This window comes from Rattus norvegicus, chromosome 12, assembly GCF_021556685.1.
Source record: "Rattus norvegicus strain SHRSP/BbbUtx chromosome 12, alternate assembly SHRSP_T2T, whole genome shotgun sequence".
Lineage (NCBI taxonomy): Eukaryota > Metazoa > Chordata > Mammalia > Rodentia > Muridae > Rattus > Rattus norvegicus.
The window spans coordinates 10,881,950-10,908,183 of NC_141545.1; the positions used below are offsets into that span (position 1 = coordinate 10,881,950).

Below are 26,234 nucleotides of genomic sequence, written 5' to 3' on the forward strand. Positions count from 1 at the left end.
TGGTACAACCATTCTGGAAATCAGTCTGGTGTTTCCTCAGAAAATTGGACATTGAACTGCCTGAGGATCCAGCTATACCTCTCTTGGGCATATACCCAAAAGATGCCCCAACATATAAAAAAGACACGTGCTCCACTATGTTCATCGCAGCCTTATTTATAATTGCCAGAAGCTGGAAAGAACCCAGATGCCCTTCAACAGAGGAATGGATACAGAAAATGTGGTACATCTACACAATGGAATATTACTCAGCTATCAAAAACAATGACTTTATGAAATTCGTAGGCAAATGGTTGGAACTGGAAAATATCATCCTGAGTGAGCTAACCCAATCACAGAAAGACATACATGGTATGCACTCACTGATAAGTGGCTATTAGCCCAAATGCTTGAATTACCCTAGATGCCTAGAACAAATGAAACTCAAGACGGATGATCAAAATGTGAATGCTTCACTCCTTCTCTAAAAGGGGAACAAGAATACCCTTGGCAGGGAAGAGAGAGGCAAAGATTAAAACAGAGACTGAAGGAACACCCATTCAGAGCCTGCCCCACATGTGGCCCATATATATACAGCCACCCAATTAGACAAGATGGATGAAGCAAAGAAGTGCAGACCGAGAGGAGCCGGATGTAGATCGCTCCTGAGAGACACAGCCAGAATACAGCAAATACAGAGGTGAATGCCAGCAGCAAACCACTGAACTGAGAATAGGACCCCCGTTGAAGGAATCAGAGAAAGAACTGGAAGAGCTTGAAGGGGCTCGAGACCCCATATGTACAACAATGCCAAGCAACCAGAGCTTCCAGGGACTAAGCCACTACCTAAAGTCTATACATGGACTGACCCTGGACTCTGACCTCATAGGTAGCAATGAATATCCTAGTAAGATCACCAGTGGAAGGGGAAGCCCTGGGTCCTGCTAAGACTGAATCCCCAGTGAACTAGACTGTTGGGGGGAGGGTGGCAATGGGGGGAGGGTTGGGAGGGGAACACCCATAAGAAAGGGGAGGGGGGAGGGGGATGTTTGCCCGGAAACCAAAGAATTATTATTAAGTATTAAATAAATTTTAAAAAAAAGAAAAAAAAGATTCTGCTCTGTGTATATACAGATTGTTATTAATGTTCTCAAGGGATGGATAGTACCAGGCTTTGTATGTTTAAGTGGGCAATTATATCTTACCAATTGGATCTAAGATTATTGTATTGTGTGTTCTTTTATGTGAGGGTTTGAGTGTAGGAAAGTGTGCGGCTGGGCTGTGTTTCCGCCAAGATAATCTAGCAGATATCTGGGCACCGCGGTGTGGGCCCAGCGGGGTAAAAGACCAACAATACTTTTTATTGTTTTTATATTTTTACAACAACAGATGGTGACAACCATTCTGGAAATCAGTCTGGAGGTTCCTCAGAAAATTGGACATTGAACTACCTGAGGACCCAACTATACCTCTCTTGGGCATATACCCAAAAGATGCCCCTACATATAACAAAGACATGTGCTCCACTATGTTCATAGCAGCCTTATTTATAATAGCCAGAAGCTGGAAAGAGCCCAGATGCCCTTCAGCAGAGGAATGGATACAGAAAATGTGGTACATCTACACAATGGAATATTACTCAGCTATCAAAAACAATGACTTTATGAAATTCATAAGCAAATGGATGGAACTGGAAAATATCATCCTAAGTGAGGTAACCCAATCACAGAAAAACACACATGGTATGCACTCATTGATAAGTGGCTATTAGCCCAAATGCTTGAATTACCCTGGATGCACAGAACACATGAAACTCAAGAAGGATGACCAAAATGTGAATGCTTCACTCCTTCTTTAAAAGGGGAACAAGAATACCCTTGGGAGGGAATCGGGAGGCAAAGTTTAGAACAGAGGCAGAAGGAACACCCATTCAGAGCCTGCCCCACATGTGGCCCATTCATATACAGCCACCAATTAGATAAAATGGATGAAGCAAAGAAGTGCAGGCCGACAGGAACAGGATGCAGATCTCTCCTGAGAGACAGCCAGAATACAGCAAATACATAGGCGAATGCCAGCAGCAAACCACTGAACTGAGAATGGGACCCCCGTTGAAGGAATCAGAGAAAAGACTGAAAGAGCTTGAAGGGGCTCAACACCCCAGATGACCAACAATGCCAACCAACCAGAGCTTCCAGGGACTAAGCCACTACCCAAAGACTATACATGGACTGACCCTGGGCTTCAACCTCATAGGTAGCAATGAATATCCTAGTAAGAGCACCAGTGGAAGGGGAAGCCCTTGGTCCTGCCAAAACTGAATCCCCAGTAAACTTGATTGTTGGGGGGGAGGGTGGTAATGGGGGGAGGATAGAGAGGGGAACAGAAGGGGAGTGGGAGGGGTTAGGGGGATGTTGGCTGTGAAACCGGGAAGGGGAATAACAATCGAAATGTAAACAAGAAACACTCAAGTTAATAAAGATGGAAAAAATGTTAAGAATCAATATATCACTGTAAGTATCATTTCTTTACATATTCTTAATTTCTTAATCTCATTTCTGTGTTTAACCTCTAGCATAAACTCAGGACCAGTGGAAAGAGGTACTAAAGTTTGGAAGCAAATTCTAACAATAGGATAATATCTATAATGCACAGGTGAAATTTTCCCTCACATGGTAAATCCTTCATTGCTGTTTGTTATAAATCATATTTTCAGTGCTCATTGGTTTAACTTTAATTTCTGGGAGTAGAACAAGTATATGTACCTATAAGGCCTTCATAGGGAAGAGAAGCAGCTGGACTTTTCGGCAGTGTATTATAGCCAGGAGTGCATGTTCTCCCAATGGGGCAGCTGCTAAGTCCATGTTCGGTTTCCTTAATGTTTCCAATATTTGTTGCATTATTCTGGGAACATGAGGACTTTCCTCCAGGAGGATGATATAGTGATGTTCCAAGCCCCACTGCAGCCAGGTCTTCTCCAAAAACTTTTGTAGAATTTTCGATCATAAATTCTACTAGAGAAATCTATGAAAAAACAGGGCAAACACAGAGGGTCTCTGTCATTTTGCATGGTTGCAAAATCACATTTTACTTCTTAGTCTTGGGGGCTAAAAATATGCAGTTCAAAGTTCTGAGAACAATTTAGCTGTTAGAAATAGGGGCAGGCTTTTGTCAGAAATTTAAAAGATTGTGAGATCAGATGTTCAAGTGTGATCATCACAGTGCAATGTTACATAAGAGAATGATTTCCAGTTTTTACATTGTGATGGCCAGTATGTGATACATACTGTACACTGAAATAGCTTTGGTTACATTTATACATAAATGTGTGAGCATGACTATAAGGCTGCTTATAGAAAGGCAGAGCTAAGGAGGGAAGATGGCCTCTGAATGTGGGTACCATCCTACTGAAAGTTCCCATGGGCTGTCTAAAAAGTAAGAGACAGGCAAACCCATCTGAGCAGTGAAATTCATGTGTCTCAGTGCAGTGCAATGGTAACAGCTGCATCAATATATCACGGTAGGTGCCATTTCTTCACATATTTAGTTAATTACTTAATCTTAATACAGTGATGACTCAGTGCAGATGCAATGGTAACATCTTGATTTTATGATTCATTATATTGGGAGGTATTTGAAATAAGATCTACTGGGAGGAAATGGGATAATTATGTATCTTCAATGGCAGGTACTTTGGAACCCTGTCTTCTCCTGATCTTTGATTCTACACAATATGAAGAATATTATTGTTTCTCAGTTGAGTTGTTTTACAGTTTGCTCCTTACAGGTCCAAGGACAAATTGGTCAATTAATAATGGATCAGAAACTCAAATACTTAGAGTCAAAATAACCATTTGATCACTGTACTGCGTAAGTTTTGGTAGTTTATTATAGTACTTGAAAGATGGCTAACATAGAAAAGCATACACAATAATTTCTCTAAACCAATCATAAACAGCATCCTGAAGCCAATGGTATTTTACTCACATTAATCAGGAATTCTTAAGGACCATATCTGATAAAAAAAATCCAAATTGCATTGCCTTTTTTTGTTGGGGAAACCACCTTGAAAACAAGTAGAATTTCACACATTCTACACTGAATATGTCAGAATTAAGTCTTGATTGCTGAACCAAGTACCTAGGATTTATTTTTTATTTTTTTGTATCATTTTACAGCATTTGTTCTCACTGGCTTAGTCTAAGGATATTCTAAATGACAAAGACAAAAGACTGAGTCACTGAGCTCAAATACCCATTTATATTTTACTTAAAATTCACCAATGATTCCTTCCCTCCAGAAGAACACCTTTCAAAGCTGTACTTACTTTACAAAATGAAACAAAACAAAAACCAAAACAATCAACAACAACAACAACAAAATAACCAAGATTCTCAGGGTAATCCTGTTTTCCTGTCTCATTGTAAAGGCTTATCAATGCTAGGCATAAAGTTCTTATCTAATTACCTTTTTGCCAATATCATTTGTCACTCCATTATTGCAGAAGCTGGGCACGAATAAGAGACATGGGGCTAACCCAACAGATAGGTGGTAAGAAGACATTTCATTAACAGAACAGTTACTTTTAATTTCATATAATATACAAAAAAGTTGCCTCAGAAGAGCCGCATTTTCAGGTGGCATTTTATCTAAAAGACTGAACACAGAGAGAGTTATTTTAAAACAAGTATACTCAATTTGTAAATATGAAGGAAGGAAACAGAGTAATCGTATCGTATGCAGGATGCACTGTAAATAAAATGAAAGAGTTTGTACTCAAATTATTGCTTGAAATATTTACCCAATTCAGAAAAGAGACAAATCTAATTGGAATATGAAAGTAAGATTATAAGCCTGGGCTACTGTGATTCCCACTGTAACTCACACTCTTTTAAAAGTGTCTTCCATGTCTGTGAACAATTGAAAGCTTTTGCTGTCTGTCAGTGTTCTTAGTAAATGTTTCTGTGATATATAATCTCTAATGTGTGTAAGCAAATGTTACTTCTATGTTGAGGTTGTTCACAGTTTGCCAACAATTACCTCTGCACTGCGGCTAATTTCTCTTCATCATTGACCTTTTCGGGTACACGAATCCACTCATCATATAGTTTTGAAGTCATTAGACTTCCCTCGATGTTTTGGAGGAAGTCCTTATAAAGAGAGGAAAAATATTTTTGTGGAAAAAAATTAAACATGGAAATTATTCAAAGTACATTCGCCTGTAAATTTCAGTTTAGTTCCAACTTTCTTCACAGTTCCCCAAATTTCCCCTAGTTAGAACGTTCCATGATATGTGGGCCCAGTAAGTTTTAACTATTTAAGCTAGAGACCAAAGAGTAAATTTTCAGATTTACTTGGACTATAGGAAAATCTTTCCTTAGCTCAGCATGCCTCTAGTGGACAGCTGAGCAAACTAGCACATATAAGCGATCAATACTCCAGTTCGAATACTATTTTTAAATGATAGAAACATACAATTATGATACCCACAATAAAGACAACCATAGGAAGTTATTATTGGATTTCTGAGGAGCAGAAAGCCACGTCTGGTACTGGAAGCGTAGAGGCACACGTGGTCATGGTTCTTAGATAATGCCCTGCCCCTATTTCACTAAACAGGTGTAACTCCGAACTCTATTATAAATATTTAACTTAATGTTCACAGATAAGATACCCTTACCCATCAAAAAAGGTTCTCTTTGAAATGGATGGAGACTATTACTGAAAACCACAGCTAGTCAAGGTACAAAGAACAAACTATCCTGTGACTCTGAGCCCCAGTTTATATATATACATAGTAACTCCTGAACTGTTGGCTCTGAGCATAGGTTGAGACAGTCAGAAAAATCGTACACCAGAGGATAGGGACATTTGCTTTGAGATTTGGTCTCCTAGAAATGAGGGGACGGTTCACTTTTGATAGTTCAACAATCACATTGCTTAAACAATTTCTGAAACATCATCCACTAACAGAGGAGACTTTGAGCATATACGATTTCTCTCATACATATCTACTGTCACTCAAGGGAATACAAAATGAAGACAACTATTCCCATAGACTGAGAGGAATCCTGAGGTGGATGATGGAAAGACATTCCCTACCTTAAAGATCCACGCCACTACATTAACTGATTGCTTGTTCATATCCACCTCCTCTTCCGAATCCAATTTGTCCTTTACTGTTTGCCACAAAGTTATACTCGGAGGTTCTAAAAAGACACCCGTGGTTGTGGGCCCTTTCTTTTTCAGTAGGTACAGCATGTCCTGAGAAGAAGATAGAGAAATACTGGTCAGGCTTCACACACCACAGACTACTATTTGTTCCTTGAGAACCAGACCAATGGTGTGCACAGGTGCAGTGCACGTGCTGGCATAGACACAGACGACTTCAAGCTGGTTTTGTGCCTCAATCTTTTGTTCTACACATCCCACCCTAATATTATCCCTTAAAGATCAGGCAACATTTCTTCATATCAGATTTTCCAAAATAGTTAAGGGATTAAATCCAACTTTTCCAATAGATGGTTTCTGAATAGCCCTCTCTCATTGTCCTACTGGAAAGCCAATGATTTGAGAAACAATTCTTGCTCCACATGGTGATAGAAGTGAAGGGGTCAGGTATTTAAGAAGCAGGATTTTGTCTTAGGAGAGGCAGAGAAACACCATTTGAGACATACCAGAATTGCTGCGGGCAGGATGCCATCCTGACAAATGGAACTGAGTTCTCTTCCAAACAGTTTTCTTCCCTTTTTAACTGGTGGGGTGGTGCATACTTGGTCCTGGTGGGGCACAGAGCCCCTGTCCAACTGCGACGTCATAGAAGTTCTTTGTTTCTTAAAAGTTTTTTCCTTCATATCTGAGCAGGAGTTGAGATCATTACATGGGATAGTATAATTTATAAAGATCTTTTACAAAACCAAATTTCAATTGCAAAATGCCCCTGTTATAATGGGTTAATCATCCTGTTGTGCTTATGTAACCTTCTTCTCATATGCCCTACACTGTTATTAATCTTAGTGATGTCTCTAAGACATGGCCTTGTGTTCTGTAGTGGGAATTCTCACAACATGATGATGTCTAACTCCATACTGTATCATGAAATACTAGATACATTGATTGAACAAGCTCCCTGAACTATGTATAGGCTGTTGCTTCAATAATTACATCCATTTTCATAGCCACCCTCACTTTTATTCTCAGTTAAAAATTTTCTATTTTTTCAAATGTCATAGTGGAGCTCTTTTCATCCTTTTCTTGTTCAGCATTTTGAAGAACCATTGTTAAGTTTATTTCAGCAGCAGCATGTCCCCCTCATGAGAAAATATACATGAGTGTGCACTACAGTGTCAGTTCAGAGCTGAAATTAAGTTTCTTTTTCGCTTCTGAGTTTTCTTTTAGAATATTGGACTATAATACAATTTTAAATATGTTACTTAAAACAAATAAATTAAAAGTAAACAAATGAGTCATATAACACAATATAAAATAGTCTTCTTCACTGTAAAAAAAAAAATATTGCCTGCCTGGCTATCTAATGCAAAATTATGAGGGCTGAAATCACAAGTAATATTAGATAGATGGACAAAGATGTCTGAGTGTGTGTGTATGTGTGTGTGTGTGTGTGTGTGTGTTTATATATATGTATACCAAAACACATATCAAAATTTTTGACTCAGAATTGTTTCTGTCTAAAGAAAATGCATGGACAAAAATTCAAGCAGAGACTGAAGGAAAGACCATCCAGAGATTGCCTCAACATCTGATCTATCCCATCCATAGACACCAAACCATGACAGTGTTGATGATGAAATGATATGCTTGCAGACAGGAACCTGACAGGGTTGTCCTTTGAGAGAGTCTACCAGCTTCTGACAGAGAAAGATGCAGATACTCTCAGCCAACCACATGACTGAGTCCTGGGACCCCAATGAAAAAGTTAGGGGAAGAAATGAAGGAGGAGAGAGGGATAGCAACCCCATAGGAAGAACAAAAATATTAATTAACTTGACCCCTCAGAGCTCCCAGGGTCTTAGCCAACAACCCAAGAGCATACATTGCCAGTCTGCAGTCCCTGCTACATATGTAAAGAGATGGCTGTCTTGTCTAGCCTCAGTGGGAAGGGATGTTCTTGTTCCTGTGAAGGCTTGATGCCCCAAAGAAGAGGGATGCTAGAGGGGTAAGGTGGGAGTAGGTAGGTTGGTGGGGGAGCACCCTCTTAGAGGCAAAGGGGAAGAGGGATGTGGTGGGGTATTCTTGGTGGGGGGACCAGGAATGGGACATTTCAAATGTAAATAAAATTAATAAATAAGAAAGCAAAGTTTAAAAGAAATCAAGGGTATAAGTGGGAGGTTTTCAAGAAAGTCTCCTTAAGGAGACTATAAGGAGAAATAATAATAGTATTCTATCATTTGAAAAAATAATTAAAAAGCCCCAGTCTATCAATGTTAGAGCCATTAGGAATCTGGATATATGTCTAAAAGATATTTGTTATATGATTTGAAATGAGATTAGAGACTGGACTACAAGCCTAAGATAATTTCTAATCAAGCCTGCAACAAATTATCTTCAACACCATACATCTTGTTTTTCTATGTAGATTTCATTGCAATAGATTGTCAAAATATAGTTCATAAGTAATTTTGTGCTCTAATCATGAAACCACTTGATGGGAACATATCACGATCCATGTCTTAGACCTGCTTATTCTAATGGGACAAAAATGTGTGTACACAATGTCTTGGCATACCAGTTTATGGCAAATATCTGCCTGGGAAAAATGAAATGTTCTCCCTATAACCAAGATTAGTCTTTACATCGGAATTTAGAGTTTCCTTAATATGGACCTGAAACATACTGCTTTAGTGTGGTTTTTTTTACAGTGCCCCTTTCCTAAGCAAGAAAATGATAGTATGCTGCGATATTTTATGACAAATTAAAATGGGAACTAAGAAAAGCCACCCAAAGGAAGATGGCAGACTCACTTTTTTGCTGCTGGCTTCTTGCTGAGTTTCTGGGCTTCAAGATGAATTTCCCATGTACATCAGCATTTAGGTATTTCATGATTACCCCATGTAGGGAACAGAAAGCTGTAAAATTTCTTAAGTCCCGTGAACTGAAGTTCTTTTGAATATTTATCATTCTAATGTCATGTGGATACTCATGCCCTATGAGAAAAAAAAACATGAATTGTAACTACTGTAACTGAATATAGGCAACCCTTCTGATACAATGCTTTAGAATGCTTTGCTGTATTTCTTCTCCTTGTCCTCCCTCCCCCTTCCCCTTCTCCTCCTCCTCTTCCTCCTCCTCCTTCTCCTCCTCCTCTTCCTCCTCCTCCTTCTCCTCCTCCTCTTCCTCCTCCTCCTTCTCTTCCTCCTCCTCCTCTCCCTCTCCCTCCTCCTCCTCCTTCTCCTCTTCCTCTTCCTCCTCCTCCTCCTCTCCCTCTCCCTCCTCCTCCTCCTCTTCCTCTCTTCCTCCTCCTCCTCCTTCTTCAGGATAATGTAGACTATACATACTAGAACATTAGAACCATTACAGGGATACTATAATAAATTAAGCTGAGAACTCTAAAAATAATGAGGAGAAAATTTTCAGTGTATCACTTTGTTTAGAGAATATAGACCTAAGAATGCACTATGTAGGGGGACTTTTGCTGTATTCTTCTCTATCCGTTTTAAGACATGCCTGTTGGAGTATTAATACCAATAATATTTTTACATCATAAGAATCCTACTTCACCGGGGTTGGGGATTTAGCTCAGTGGTACAGTGCTTGCCTAGCAAGCGCAAGGCCCTGGGTTCGGTCCCCAGCTCCAAAAAAAAAAAAAAAAAAAAAGAAGAAGAAGAAGAAAAAAAAAAAAGAATCCTACTTCACTCCTCTAGCTTCATATTAAGCAATTTAAATATTTCACACTGCATACATAAAATAAAATATGAGCACTAATTGTCTTCACAAAGATAATTGTGATATCCTATACTAGCAACTTAAAAGCACAATGAAAACCCATATCAAAAATAAGAAAACACACTAAAGAGAAGCAGACAATAGGAAATAATATTAAGTCTGAAATCAATTAGAAACAGAATCCATAAAACCAAGATTCCGTTCTTTGAGAAAATCAACAAGACACATAAACCTAAACTAACTAAAAGTCTCAGAAATAGTATGCAAATTAACAAAATCAGAAATGAAAAGAGAGACATAATGGAAATTGAAGATATTTAAAAAAATCATCAGGCTTTACTACAAAAGACTATACTTGACAAAGCTTGAAAATCTACATGAAATGGATGATTTTCTAGACAGATACCACATACCAAAGTTAAATCAAGATCAGATAAACTAATCAGTCCCATAACCCCTAAGAAACTAGAAGAATTCATTAAAAACAACCAGCAACAATAACAGTAACAAAAAGACTAGGGCATGATGTATAATTCAGTGCATAATTCTACCAGACTTTCAAATAAAAGCTAATACCAAAACTCCTTAAACTATTCTCAAAATAGAAACAGAACTACAGAACTTGCTGGTGAGATTGTAGAGAAATGGGAAAGCTCTTCCATTGCTGGTGGGATGGCAAACTTCTACCACCACTCTGGAAATCAATCTGGCTGTTCCTCAGTAAACAGGAAATAGTTGCACCTGAAGATGCTGATATACTGGTCCTGGGCATATACCCAAAAGATGCTCCACAGTACCACAAATATGCAAGCTCACTATGTTAATAGCAGCCTTATTTGTAATAAGAAGCAACCCTGATGTCCTTCAACCAAAGAATGGATACAGAAAATATGGTTTATTTACACAATGGAATACTATTCAGCTACTAAAAACAAAGGACATCGTGAAATTGGCAGGCAATTGCATGGATCTAGAAAATATTCTGAGTGAGCTAACCCAGACTCCAAAGGACATGAATGGTATATATTCATTAATCAGTGACACTACACAAAATATACAGAATATCCATGACACTAAAAGTTAAACCATAAGGAAAGCCTAAGTAAGGATGCTTCAATCCCTCTTAGCAAAGGGAAATAAATAACTATGGGAGGCAGAGGGAAGGAGAGATATGTGTGAGAGTGGAATGAGAAGAGAACCGGTCAGGATCAGGTATGGGAGAGACATGAGAGAGGACAAGGTACCCAAGAGAATGAATGGAAATATACAGCACTCGGGGTTGGTGGGAACCTCTAGAATATCCCAGAGACATGGGATAGGTGTGCTCCCAAGAGTCAGGGTAGGAAATTTTGCCAAAACACAAAATCACGCAGATGTAAAATTTGAAGAGACCACCTTTTTAAATCTGACAGGACACCTGTGGATGGATAGGGACAGTAACACACCTACAAAACTTTCAACCTCAAATTGCTCCTGTCTAAAAGAAATGCAGGACAAAAATGGAATAGAGTCTGAAGACAGGCTCAACTTGGGATCCATCCCATTATTAGGCACCAATCCCAAATATTATTACTGATGCAATGTTGTACTTGCAGCCAGTAGCTTAGCATGGCTGTCCTCTGAGAGGCCCTGCAAGCAGCTGACTAAAACAGATATAGATATTACATCTAACCATTGGACTGAGGTCAACAACCCCTATGGAAAAGTTGGGAGAATTGAAAGAACTGAAAGGATTGGAAACATCATAGAAAGACCAGCAATATCAACCTGCACCCCTGGGAGCTATCAGAGACGGAGCCACCAACTAAAGAGCATACATGGGCTGTTCAGAGGCCACAGGCACCTACGTACGAGAATGTTTTCTTATCTGGCATTAGTGGGAGAGCGTGCTCTTAAGTCTGCAGAGACTTATGTCACTGGTATGAAGGTCAACTTTATCAGTTAGAGCTTCAAATTTTCAGTAGCTTTTAAAAGATCAGCTTTGCCAGAATACTTGGTGATCTCAAATTTTTAATTCTTATTCAAACTTTTCTGATAATTTTATTACTATTATTTATTTGGCAATAATCTAGTGAGAAAGAAAAGAAGGCAACAAACAGAATAGCTGTAATTAAGTCAGGTTGTCTCCAGAAATCAGAATATGATTTCATATTCAGTTGCAGAATTATTGGTCATAGGAGATGTGAACTGAATATTTTACATGGATTCGGAGAAAGGGCTATATTTCTAATATTTATTACAAAACAATCTATGTAATTTGGAATAAATAAAAAAGTGAAGATTTTACATTTTAGATTTAAACTTGTTTCTCTGTGTAAGTCTTTTGCTCACATATATACCTGATCTCCCTGTTAGACTTGGTGTCTGTGCAGGTCAGATGTGGGAATTAGATCCCCTGAAACCAGAGTTATAGACGGTTGTGAGCTACCACGTGAGTGATGGAATCCCTTGAGATATATAGCTAGGAAGAGTTTCTGTAATGATCACCAAATGACTTTTTTAAATTGTTTTCTCCAGAAACAATATGTCTAGAGTTTTGTTTTGTTTGCCTTATCAGGAAAATTGTTTCTGAAACAGAAAGCACAGAAAAATTCCTGTCATTCTAAGGCTGTTGTTTATGAGGTATTAAATTGTATCTGAATGTTATATTAGTAATTAATTATGATTTAAATGAATGAAATTATATTTAAGTCATTCTGCTTTAGTGTTTATTCAAGTTTAAGACTAAATAATGAAAATAGTGAGGATTCACCAAACTCAGCTAGTCCCTCCTTAGATTTCCCTGTTATTACCTTGGAGTACTCTTGGAGCTTTCCCAGGGCCAGGACAGAACCACAGTTGGTAATCTTCAATGTTCTGGGAGGCAAAAAGAACCAACCATCACAAATAAACTGACATCAGAGTCTTGAAGAGTCTTGAAATTTCCTTTACTTACCATTTCTAGCTCTCTAGCAGGGAAATTATTTAAACCAGTATTAATGATATTTCCTCTGACCACAGGTTTGAGTAAACGGGACTGATTTCAGGAGAAAATCTTTGGGTACTTGCCTTTCCTCTTGGAGGGAGCCTTGATCTACTGATCCACAATAAAATAAGAAGTTGCATTCAGCCATTACCACTAACCAAGACAAATAGTATTATGAAATTTCTTACATCTGTGCAGACTGTGTGTGGTATATTGAATTTCGACTTAACATGAGCACAGAACCTAGTGTCCACAGAGGCATATACTCATGGTGGCTAGGATGAGTTTAGCAAAGTTAACATTCAAATGATATGATAACTTCGACAACAGTGAACACAAGAGTCAAAAACAGAGAGTCTTTGAGGGTGCCTAGAAGTGAAAACAGACTTTGGCTTTCATTGAGAGATGTCCAGTCTGTGGAGATGAAGGACATGTGTCTATCCTGGAAAATAGGCCTCATGCTGAAAAGAAGTTCTAGAACATAACTACTGCACACAGTGTTATGGATCCATTTGAAATAATCATCTAAATAGAACATTCTGTTGAAATATTGAGCACCCTCTAGGAGTGGCTCTAACTGGAATTATTATTAATTTTATTTTCTTGTAGACTCCTATTTAAAACCAATGACATTGTCACATAGAGTTTTTAAGTGTTAAAATAGCAGACAAAAAGCACTCAAGCAGACACACCACCAAATACCCATTTACACCCCAACATACATGGAGAGGTGATAATGAAACAGAAAGAGAAAGAGAGTGAGAGAGAGAGAGGGAGGCATAGGTAGAAGGGCATAAAGTCAGAGAGGCAGACTGACATGTGGATTCTCACTGTACAAACTCACAGAAAGTGATAGACAGGGATGCATAAACACAGAGAAACACACACACACAGTTACAAAGAGATACACATGCACATTTAAAAATAGAAAGACAATATATACACAGATATGTATGCAGAAAAGACATAGAAATGTAGACTCATTCATTAAAGATTTATTAAAAGTTAAAAATAAATACACTAGAACATGTACACTTACACATCCACACAAGAGAAATAAAAACAAGAAGAAATGGGAAAGACTACAGAATTACATACCAAATAGGCAGTATAGTCTAATTTAAAAAAGAAAAAGAAAGAAAGAAAAATATTCCCTCTAACATTGGCATCCTTTAAATTAGGTGTGAGCATATGACAAATTAATCACAATTTATTACAGTGGATATGTATTATCTAGTGAAACTACACATACAGCTCAAACCATTGGGCTATGAGTTTCATTTCACATAAAACTAGGCACAAATTCAAGAAAAAATGTCACTCAAAGGACTATTATGTCTTCAATAACTTCTGACTAAAAAAGAGGCATTTGTAAAATATGATTTGTAAATGTATCATGATCAAATTTCATCTGTATTTACACATTTCCACATATGTGAATCTCAAAAGCAAAATTCAATTTTAACTCAAAATAGATTGAAAGTAACTTACATGCTTTCTTATCATTGGTAGTAACTTGCTGATTATGTCATTTACCACATCAAAGTTTGTTGCTGTTACATACAGAGGCTATAGAATGCAGAGAGAAAAATGCTATAAAATAACCTGAAAGCTCATGAATACAAAATTAATATGATCTACTCATTTACAATTTATAATCTGTAACAACTCCTCTAATGTATAACTTATTTTCTTCCCATAGGCTAAGTCTGGAAGACACTCAGTCTACCATATTTATTTTAGAATTTAGTTCTTGGGTACTGAAAAATCAAACATAACTGTAACAGGTTGTGTATGATAAAGGGTGACTGAGAAGCCATGGGTGCTAGAGCTCAGCATCCTGATTTCTCTTTCATTATGGCAGAACGTAGTCAGGGAGGACACTTAAAAAGAGAGCAGAGACGTTTGCTTCCTCTCCAACTGGACTTCCATTATTACAGCCTTACTCCCATGTGCTTCATATGCACAGTTCTAGGAAAATGAGGTTGGGAAGCAGCACAATTATTTTTATAAAAATTAAAATTAGTGAGCACTCTTATCATATCAGGGTTTGTAAATACTTAGATGGCATACAGATATAGAGTGTTGAATTCTTTTATGGTGATAGATCTAGGGATCCAAAATGAATATTTTAGAAACAAGACGCCATTTCTTAACACTCCCAGGAAAAAACAAGGTACTTGTTTAGCTCTCTACTGCCTCTCACATTTAGAATCTGCTCCAGAGACCTAGGAAGACAGCAGCAAGAATATAGCATGAAATCAAAGCATAGTAATCGGACAAGAAACCACTGATGTACTGGAAATCTAATAAATAACCAGACAGTGAGTAGATAAGTATATTTTTATGAAGTTAGTATCTTTATTATCAATTATCTTTGATGAGGATTGTAAGTATCTAAGAAACAGTCCCTTAAATAAGAAACACAGCACATGTGCTCTTTCCCTATCCATAACAACCTTGAACCCAAACCTAAGAAAACCACTTCACAAGCCATCTCTTTTACAGAGGTTTCATTCATTATTTTTTAATTTTTACTTTTTATTAATCAACTGCTATGCATAATGTATTACTTTGAAAATAATATGAGTAAGTGTCTGTGTGTGCATGTGCGTGTGGCTGTGTGTGTGTATGTGTGTGTCTGTGTTTGTGCATATGTTTGAGTGCTTCTGATGATTCATCCAAGACCCCAATGTCACATGTCAGCGTAGTAGAATTTTATGAGAAGGACAACTTATACTAACTGACTTTGTATCTTTTTATGCAGAGGCTAACAATTATGCAAAAGCATCTTAGAATATGAAAAAAAACAGCTCTGATCTTGTGGTTGGAATGTAACAAGAAAGGAACAAATTTAAGGTTTTGTTCAGAATGTAAAATTAATCGCCTATGGGTGAAAATATAGATCAGGGCTCAGAAATCATACATCCCAGAAGGAAATAATCACCTGCAAGTTTCCTTCTTACACCAATATGGCACATTGAAATATGTACATATATTCATAAACCACATACTCATAGGAACACACACACACACACACACACACAGAGACAGACACACACAAACACGTAAGCATAGAACATTTAAAGAAAAGTAAAGCTTCTGATATTTTGATGAATATCTGAAAACATTGGTATAATTTTAAGACTTTATTTCACATTATTGAAAAATATTTTGTTTTCAGAGCATTAGAAACATATTAATGTCTAATTAATGATTGCAAAGATGTGTACATCTCTTTCTGATGGTGATTTTCTTTGTAAAACAGATTTCAAGACAAAGAGACTTTTTAAATAAAATATTTCTACAAATAACATTTTTAAAGCATGAAAGTTAAAATAGAACTGGTAGTTTTATTATATGTACTAAAATATTTCTTGACTCATGATGAACCACAGAAATGTAAACAATTCTTAAGAGAGAAGATCAACCTTAGAATAGTTCTCATGCTCCTTCTATGAGGAATAAAATGTTTTAATTGTTCAAAGACAAATAAAACATTTAATGTAAATATATTTGCCTATATCTTCAGATAGAAATAATAACTGTAAATATTGAAATTACATATTAATAGACTAAATGTGAAACAGTGAGGTGATACTATCACTAGCAAGGTATGAATTTTAAAACAGATTACTAAAATCATGGAGGCATGTAGTAAAATGCTGTCCCCCAGCCATGGCATAAGCATTGACTCATGAGGACAGTGCAGTTGTTTTCTATACAATGCTAAGACCAAAAGTCGATATTTTATACATTGGTAATTATTAAAGTCAAGAAAGGGAAAGAACATGAATATAGGGAAAGGTTTGGGGATATCTTGTGATTGTGCAGGTGATTTGGCATTTCTATACTTACATGAAATTATCGAGTAAAGATAATTCTAAAATCATCTGCATCTACCTATTTTAAAATATAAGCAGTGTCTGAGGGATCTACATTCAATCTTAAGAGTAAAGAAAAAACAAAAATTAGGTGGAAAATCCTAATATAAAAATAGGATTAAAACATTTTCCTAATTTATCCATAGAAAAACTTTACAGGTTTATCTTAAGTGTAATGAAATACATTGATGATTCAAAGAATTTTCAAACTATTAAAGAAAAGGCTAAAGTAGAAACAAAAATATCAAAGAAAACTAATAAGAAATTGATATATATAATATACATATGAAGAATTATTTCTGAATACTGACTAGAGAATATGGAGAAAGAAAATAAGGGAAGATATTTAAGAAAGGTAGAAGAATGTTTTGATGATCTGATAATATCTCTTCAAAGACAAAAAGGAAATAAACATATAACATGAATAAAAGTTAAAAATTATCTATTACCAATCTTCTGAACTACACGAAAGGTTTTTAATAATTGTGGTAGGATAAAATATTAAAGCACTAGAGTCGTGGGAGAGAATTAGTAAAAATGTTCATGTTAAAGCAAATGGATCTAAGTCACAAAAGTGTACAACGCTGAGCATTTGCCACAGCTGAAGTCAAACAGCAGAGGCAAGAGACCATTTCCCTGTGGGACGTTCTGCTCTTCTGCTCTTCTCTGTCCTGAGGACACATATGGTTCAGCCAAGCTAATGAGTGTTCCCTGATTTATGTCACTGACTCAAAATCTATTTTATACTATATTTAAATACTGTTTTGTGTAACGTGGACCTGGTATGAGTAAGAAATTGCTTGGTGATCTAAAATATCTTCATTATAGTCCCCTTTGTAAGTCTAGTGCAGTGTCCACAGTGACATGTTAGAACACTAACTCTAGGTCCATTTTGTACCCATTAGCATTTATGAAAGGCAGAGAGGTTGTGATCCCTGAGTCACAGTCTATTCTGCTTTACAGCAGGAAATGTCTTCAATGCTCTACATGTTACATAGTAGTTACATTTTTGATCTGCGCTAAACCCAATACAGGAAAGTGGACAATAATATGAGCCTGAGAAAAATAGACAATTATTCAATAGATATTTATGTTTATCTCAATGATAGAACTACTGTATAGTATTGTGAGGTTGTGAGTTTTATCCTAAACACCATACACAAAGATGAACACACACACACACACACACACACACCTCTGTTAAATTTATAAAGGTAATTTCTGAACAGAAGTCACGTGCAAAGATACCCTCATGACTAGATTATGACTAGATTATTTACATAAACATGAGGATGAAAGCCATGACTTTGTAGCTGGTATTCAGAGGAAGGTATAAGGATGCATAGTAAGAGACTTAGAGAAAGAGCACAGAATGGAGATAAAGAGCTAATATATCATTGAACACTTAGGAATGGAGAGAAAATGTTATGCTTTATGATAATATTATATAATAAAAATTGTTTACTAGTCATAAATATTTTAAAATGAATAAGGAATAGTGGAAACAACACACAAGTCTATATATAACCCATAAGGACTCAGGAAGGGGCAGTTTAATTGTAGTAATAATACTTCACTTGGAAATATATGCTGTTGGAAATATTTGGTTCAATTTTCAGTGATATAACAAACAGTATTTCTTCTCTTTTGGATCTCTAGTACGTGAATCAGTCTTGTTTCATGTTGCTCTCTACACATCACATATGAGAGTCCTATGTCTGCATTGACTACAGATATAATGTAATATAATTTAATGTAAAATAATTTAATTAGTTCCACACAATACTGTCTAAATTCTCTCCCTCGGTCTCTCTGTCCCTCTGTCCCTCTCTCCCTCTGTCCCGCTCTCCCCATCCATGCTCTTCTTATGTCTCCATCTTCCATTACTTTACAAACTGTCTCTCTCCTAGTCATGAACATGGAATATTATTTTGGTTTTGTATTCACATACAGTGTCACAGCCTGCAATGTCCTCAGTGAATATCTGCATGGGAAGTCCCATTTTGTTGTGTTTCTTGGCTTCACGAATGGATCTGTGAAATGCAACAAAAATATACAATACAGCAAGATTAATTAGGAGCATATTTCAAGCTAATCGCTGTTAATATTTTTTCAGGATCATCTTAGCTTTCAATATAAGGAAATAAGTTCAGCAATATTCACCATTCGACTGGTGAATACTCAAAAATGTTTCAGAAACAGATATAGTCAGGTAATAACACATTGACCTAAGTAGTATAGCCAGTCCTCAAAATGATGTGCCTGAAACAAACAGAAGGATAGAAATTTGCTTGACCTCAAAGGAGGAAGCAGCAGATGGTTGGAATGTGCATGCCAGAGTGATATCTTAGTGGAATTTAAAATAAGACTTGAGAGTACTGTTTACTCTAATACAAAGAGGAAATAATAAATGCAGAACTTCCACCAAATTAAATAAAATAAGGAATGGACAGGAGAATGCAAAGCATTTTTCATTGACCATCTAATTAACTGATTTCGAGACAGAATATCAAATATATATATAATATATATACGTATATATATATCATTCCTATATCACCAAGGAATTAAAATATTAACAAAAGTAAAATACCTTTGTAGAAAGAAATACCACCAAATGGTCTGTTCCATGGAACTGTGAAATTGAAAAAAATTAGAGTCATGATAAATGGTAAAATTATTAAGGTTATTATGCATAAAAATAACTTACGTCTGTGGTCATCAATTATGGTATAGGTATATTTGTCAGTCTCTACATGATTCCACCTCTAAATGACCTAATTTTTGTACTGTCGTGCTGCTATGTGACACTTTACCATCCCTAAATATAATATTTGATAAGAGAGAAACCCTAAGCATTAAAGAACAAACTTTTGAGATTTTACTAGAGGAATAGAAAACATTCAGAGAACAAAAGGTGATCTTCTCTTTTGTCAGAGTCTATGACAAATGCTTTTCCAGGTAAAGAGCAAAGTCACAGAGCCTAGAATGCTCATAAAACTATGTTTGTGTTATTTGAGTCAACTGTGTGATGACACTAAGAATTTGGATAGAAGAATGAAGAGCTCAAATATGGAGTATGCATGAACTTTTCACGTGGAAAACAACTTGAATTTTGGTGTATGTTTGATTAGAGCAGAAGGCACATGCTACACAATCTCTGTGATTCCATCAACTACACTCAATATAATATCAATATGCCATGAGCACACCTTCTCATGAAAGATTAGAATGCAAATTTGAAATTTTCCTGAACTCAGAAAATTATACCTGACTCTGATGGTCTTGTGACACCAGTCCTTTTTAATTGACTATAAAAACCAGTGATATTCTGCTACAGAGACATTCAAATACTTGAGTATTGCATGAGTAACTTTTCATCACTCAATTAAAATACTAATGTTTAAGAAAACGTGGGAGTATATAAAGTATTTTTCAAATTTAATTATACTACACAATATTACTGGGAAGCGATAGATCTGTGTACTTTTAAGACACAGATAAAATCAGATCATTTTGGGAAGAAGAATGTCTAGGATAAATAAGATCTTGTCCTGTCCATATTCTTCTAAGAAGACAATGCACCTCTGTCCTGCCCCATGGACCTCGTGGAGTCTTGAACATCGCAGATCAAAACATAAAGCGCGCTGTGCTGGGTGGAGGGCCTGTTGGTCCGGCCCTGTGGGCTCACACGAGGTTAGAGGTAGCTCGCGAGGTCCTGCTGCGCAAGCGCGTTCAAGATGTTGTCCATGCTTCCGCATCTACACAATGGCTGGCAGGTAGACCAGGCAATCCATTCAGAGGAGGACTGCGTGGTCGTCATTCACTTCGGACACGACTAGGACCCCACTTGCATGAAGATAGATGAAGTTCTGTACAGCATCGACGAAACGAAATGGAAGATAGTGAGAGATCTTCCTCATCTTGTATGAGTTCCGTTTGGATAACCCAGGTGTCTTAAAGCAAATGGTGCTGGTGTCGCTTGCGCTCTGTGGCATCCTCTCTGATTCTCCCGAGTCTGATAGACTTTTCTGCCACCAATATGAACAAGTGCTGGGCTCGACCATATGACCTGATAAACATACAACACTGCAACCTGCTCTGCCTGCCCGAGAACTACCAGATGAAGTACTACTATCATGGCCTCTCGTGGCCCAGCTCTCCTACATTGTTGAGGATGAAGTTGGGAAGATAGTGGGTTATGTTCTGGCCAAAGTGGAAGAGGATCCTGATAATGTCCCTCATGGACACATCACCCCACTGGCTGTGAAGCGCTGCCACCTACGCTTTGGCCTGGCCAAGAAGCTAATGGACCAGGCCTCCCAGGCCATGATGGAGAACTTCAGTGCAAAGTATGTCTCCCTGCATGCCAGGAAGAGCAACCGAGCAGCCTTGCACCTCTGTTCCAACACCCTGAACTTGCAGGTTAGTGAGGTGGAGCCCAAGTACTATGCAGATGGCGAAGATGCGTATGCTCTGAAGCGAGATCTCTCACAGATGGCAGATGAGCTGAGAAGGCAACTGGTGCTGAAGAAAGGCAGATATGTGGTTTTCGGTTCCAAGGAGAATCAGGGTAGCACACTTCCTGGTTCCGAAGAGGCCTATCAGCAGGAGAACCTGGCTGGAGGTGACAGTGGCAGTAATGGCAAAGATAGCACTGGTGTCCAAGACAGCTTGCAGGCCTTGGGGTCCGCCTCTTAGGACCTGCTTGAGCAAAACAGGTCCTTGTATTTTAGTCATACTGTTCTTGGGAACCTTGTTCTGCAGTCCTGTGACGCAAATGGCTCTCCTTTTGATGCTTAGCAACCTTCTGCATAACCTGTGTGATCATGGAGGCACACCTGGACACAGAACCTGTTGTGCGGAGTCAAGGAGGCCTGAGGACTGCCAGGCAGCGCCTTTCTTGGCTTCTTCATGCTGCCATCAGATTCTGTTCAGTGCTGTACTGGTTCTGTATATCCTGCAGGTTTCCAAACCCTAGAATGCTAAACAGGAAATGGGGACAACTTGAGAATACCCCAGCGTCCTGCATTTGCCAGTGTTTATCTGGGTTTCCCTTGGAGTAGAACCGTCAAGCTAGTCCTCATGCCCTCTCCCTTGTGGGAAGTTATCCGCTCTTGCTTTCTGGGGAACTGCCTGGCCTTGCCCTCCCTCCTTTTGAAGAAGAATGCTCTCTTTCCTGGTGGGAGACGATGATAGGTTCTGGACTAATACGGGAGCAGAATTTGTAGATCTTAAGGAAAGGACAAGCAGAAATTAAACTGCAATCTCTAACCTGAACAAATAAAAATATAAGGAGAAGAAAAAAAACCCAAACAAACAACAAAACAAAAAACAAAAACAAAACAAAAAACCATAAAGCACCTACCTACATGTGGAAATGGATATAATGAAGAGTATAGAAAAATCTAGGCTCATCATAGAAGGGGGAAATTTGAGTTGGCATCCTGTACATAATCAGACTAAGATTGATTCTATTTTTGCAAACATTTTGGGATGATGAAAGCATTTGGTGAAAGGAGTTACTAGATACACACTCTTCAATGGTCACCAATAGCCATAGCCTGATTATTGTTTTCTAATTGGAGAATATTAGAATGAGTATACTCATTCACTGGGAAGTGAATTACACTCCATTAATTTGACCCACAATTTCTGAAGTTATCATCCTGTGATCACAGGTCCGAACTCTAGGTCTTACCGAAAGGTGGCAACAACATGTCCCATCGGCCAGTATAGGTAAATGGACTTGGAAGCAGCAGTGTTGTCTGACCTGAATGCGTCCACTTCATCACCAATCCACAGGTAAGCCAATGGAATGACATGTTTTATCTTAAATTTCTTATTTCTATAAAGAGAATCAAATATCTGTTAGTTTAATTTGCATTGTAGTTGGTGTTGTGGTAAAACCAAGTTCTTCCTGCCCCAGAGCAAAAAACGACACATCCATTGCTAAATCTAAGCACAGCGGCATTTACAGAAAGCCACCTGTATCAATATTTCTTACCTGGATTTAGTTAAGGAGTAACTATATTGCTTTGTTTTTTTCCCATAATACACAAAGGAAATTATTTCAAGATTTTTTTTAATTAATTACATGAAAAAATCTTTCCAGAATAAGAACAAAAATATTGTTTGACTTAATTAATTTATTTATTTGACTAAATTAATTTTCTGTTGTCTATCTCCCTGTACTGAAATAGTCAATAACCTCATTCCAGTAGCTCCTGTAGAAAACCCGCAAAGTACATATCACACAAGTAACCAAAAAGGCGATCCTTTTTTCCAATAATTTAGCCAAATAGTTAGAATAATGTCTTCCTATCAAGCATTCTGATATTATTAGAAGTGTTTTTAAGAAACAATAATCTTTGAAGCATAAATTTTCTCCTTTTGTCATTCTTTTTCTGAGTAATTTGCTCTCCGAGAATTATACATTAAAATACAATGCATTTGATGATTTTTTTTGTCAGTTTTTCCTTCCATTCTATCTCCTGACAGATCTCCTCCCCACACTCATGATTTTTTTTGTATTTTTTTAATGATGGACCTAATATTATCTGGTGCATTTGCTGTGTAAACCTAGGTATTGAACTTTCCTTCAGATACTCGTGAGCTAATATGTGGCTACATAACTGAAGATAATGACTCCCTCTCAAATTCAGGGGACAGAATATCACAAGAATAAATCATGGTTCAAAAATCCTGTATATAAACCTTTAATATTCAAAACATGGGAAGACTAATTGCACTACAAAGAAAGATTCCTCATATAATCTAATGTAACATACTATAGTTAAAATACAAGCCGTCATGCAACATGTACTTCAAGATATACATACACACATGTCTCAACAATGAGATGTTTATATTTACATTTTATATTCACCATTTAAACATATATACATATATATACATATATATATATCTCAAAATTCCCAAGAAATGCTTGAACCTGAAACCTCTAATTCCAATGTCTGATAAGAGATAATCTTCCTTGAAAATGGAAATAACAATAATCACTCCTTATAAACTTGATAAACTTCTTTCCATAATGTGAATGAGAATCTAAAAACAGTTTTAATTACAATTGCAACACGACAGAAGGGACCACATGTACTGCCTTTAAGAAACCAACCATTTCCGTTTCCTTTATTCTCAACACAAAGTTAAGTTTACTTCCTTCCATCAACTACACTTATATGGCAAATGATCAGTTTATTTCTTTTTACATTTCCGATGAGTTGATTACTATCTTTTAAAATAAAATGTGAAGATTTCCCACTGTGGAAAGGGAGTTGTGTACAAAAAACAAGAAAGATGGACAGATTGACAGACACCCAGTCCATTCTTTTATTTTCAGCCTGCCTCAGACACTAATTACCATTTTCTGTGAAGGAGCTTACATGACTGATCAGGGTTGCCAGAAAAACGTACCCAGTTGGTGTATTTATAATGTATAGAAGAACTCTCACCTGAATATTTTATTTTTCTCACAATCTGTGAAATGGATCTTCTGGAAAATGATTCACTGATGATCAGAAAATTTAACCCCTGTCCCCCCAAAAATGGAATAGACTATTTTATTGATGTCTGTCTGATAAATTTATGTACTTATGAGAACACCACTTAAGATATTTACTTGATAGTATCAATACCAGCATCACATATTCTAGAAGGCTGTGATCATAAGTAGTGGAGATTATACATGATGTGGTCCCAGAAAACATCTCTATGGTCATAATTTCTAATATAACCAAGTACACAGTTTCGTTCAATCACAACAGTTTTCTCTAGTGTCTGCAGAATCACCAAGCAAGACTTAGTGCCAGCAGTTTCCCTTGATAGTGGAGAGATAGAAGCTGCTTCCTGTCTCTTCATGCTAATCTGGAAGCTATGAGGTCAGGAGGCTTACATGTGTAGCCCCTTACGACCAACAATCTTGCTTCTGTAATCTATTTGTAAACACCAAGCAAGAAGGCTCCTGCTTATCAGGAGTTTAATATTTTATTTAGAGAAATGTGTCACTATATAGTTCACAAGGCTCTCATTACCAGTTGTAATACTCCTAAGTTAGTTTTAAAAAATGCTAGAAATGTGGGCACATGCCTGCATAACTGTCTCCTTGGTAGCTTGTCGCTAATCTTTCACCAGATTCAAACAGCAGAGTAGTACCTTAATTAATTAGTTTTTTAAATGTGCCCAAAGAATGTGTCAAAACAAATTGAGAAATATATAGGAGTAGTCCAGTAAACATCAATCCTACTCAAAGAAGTATATGCCACTAAGGAAACTTGAGAGTAAGAGAAATCTCCCCTAGGATTGTCAATTAGATTGCTTATCTAATACCAAATACACATTCCTGAAAACACAAATACAAGCAATACTATACTGACTGATTAGGTTATATGTAAGTACTTAGAAACTGTACATATAAATGTATCCATGCATATCTATTATATATGTGTATCTTATGTTAGCTTACATAGAAATAATGTGTAAGAATGAGTAATAAAAAAACCAGAAAGCCATGATTTCAAAAGAGAATAAGGAGGAGTATATGTAAGGATGTGAAAGGACATGGAAGAGGAAAAGGAAGGAGAATGTGAAGTAATTATAATCTCAAAAATAAAGGAAGTCATAAACAGTTTTGTAACTTAAGGCCTTTCCACTGAGTAGCCTCTTATAGTAAGGAAAGCATGATGCGTATACTTACAGTTTACTGGATACCACCAAAATGTCATTGAACAAGGTCAGATATTGTTTCTTTCTTTTCCAGCCTCTTTGGATAACCGCAGCACCTTGGCAAACCACGGTTCGATTTTCTTCTCCTACATCTTCCTCCTTAGTCGTATCCATATTGAAAAAAAACCAATTCTCCTGATGCAGAGCTCCACCTAGAGAACAAGTACTCAGTGGATAAGTTAAAAACCAATGTTCATACTGTATTTCTAAGGGTGAACGGTGTTAAAATGCAGACTAAGTTTTCCAAGCATGATTCTGTTGAGCTATAGACAGCTTTAAAATGTAACAGAAAATATGTCATGGATGAAGGGAACTACTGGGAACATGTTGAAGAAGTAGGATCTTTCCAGAAGAGGGACCCTTTTCAGAAGTGTCATGGGAATAGTTTGAAGAAGTGTAGTTGGTAGGATATAGAGCAATGGTTCTCAAACTCTAAATGCTACAACACTTTAATGTAGTTCCTAAACTTGTGGTGATACCCTCCAATAAAATTATTGCATTGCAACTTTATAACTGATTTTTTGAAACTTTTATAAATCCTAATGTAGATATATATTGTGTCAGATATCAGATATGATACTCTGAGAAAATGCTACAACTAAACCTTTGTGAGCTAATATTGTAGATGTGCTGAAAATCATCAGGTTATCTTGATTTAAACCAGTTAGGTCTCTGGGAGAGTCTCAGAATTGCCAGGCTTGGTCCAGCTCAAGATACAGGAAACAAAGATTCCTTATAGTTATGAACAAAAAAAAAAC

General features: G+C 37.1%; 1 long non-coding RNA gene and 3 pseudogenes across 2 annotated transcripts in view; 3 read left to right on the plus strand and 1 right to left on the minus strand.

Annotated features, from left to right (window-relative positions):
* The window catches only part of Tgap1-ps1 (GTPase activating protein testicular GAP1, pseudogene 1), a 34,510-nt pseudogene extending 14,098 nt beyond the window's left edge, over positions 1-20,412 (minus strand). The window contains 11 exon segments of the transcript NR_131943.3: positions 2,745-3,003; positions 4,447-4,636; positions 5,020-5,129; positions 6,130-6,243; positions 6,657-6,835; positions 8,961-9,143; positions 12,675-12,738; positions 14,339-14,416; positions 18,683-18,764; positions 19,325-19,366; positions 20,317-20,412. The product of NR_131943.3 is annotated as a GTPase activating protein testicular GAP1, pseudogene 1 (transcript).
* Positions 20,472-20,663, plus strand: Txnl4a-ps1 (thioredoxin-like 4A, pseudogene 1; annotated as a pseudogene).
* On the plus strand, positions 20,574-21,627 carry Naa11-ps1 (N(alpha)-acetyltransferase 11, NatA catalytic subunit, pseudogene 1; annotated as a pseudogene).
* On the plus strand, positions 22,452-25,986 carry LOC148002155 (uncharacterized). Its single transcript, XR_015634568.1, has 2 exons — positions 22,452-22,536; positions 25,511-25,986. It is a non-coding gene; the product is annotated as an uncharacterized LOC148002155 (long non-coding RNA).
* Positions 25,987-26,234: the final 248 nt, after the last annotated feature.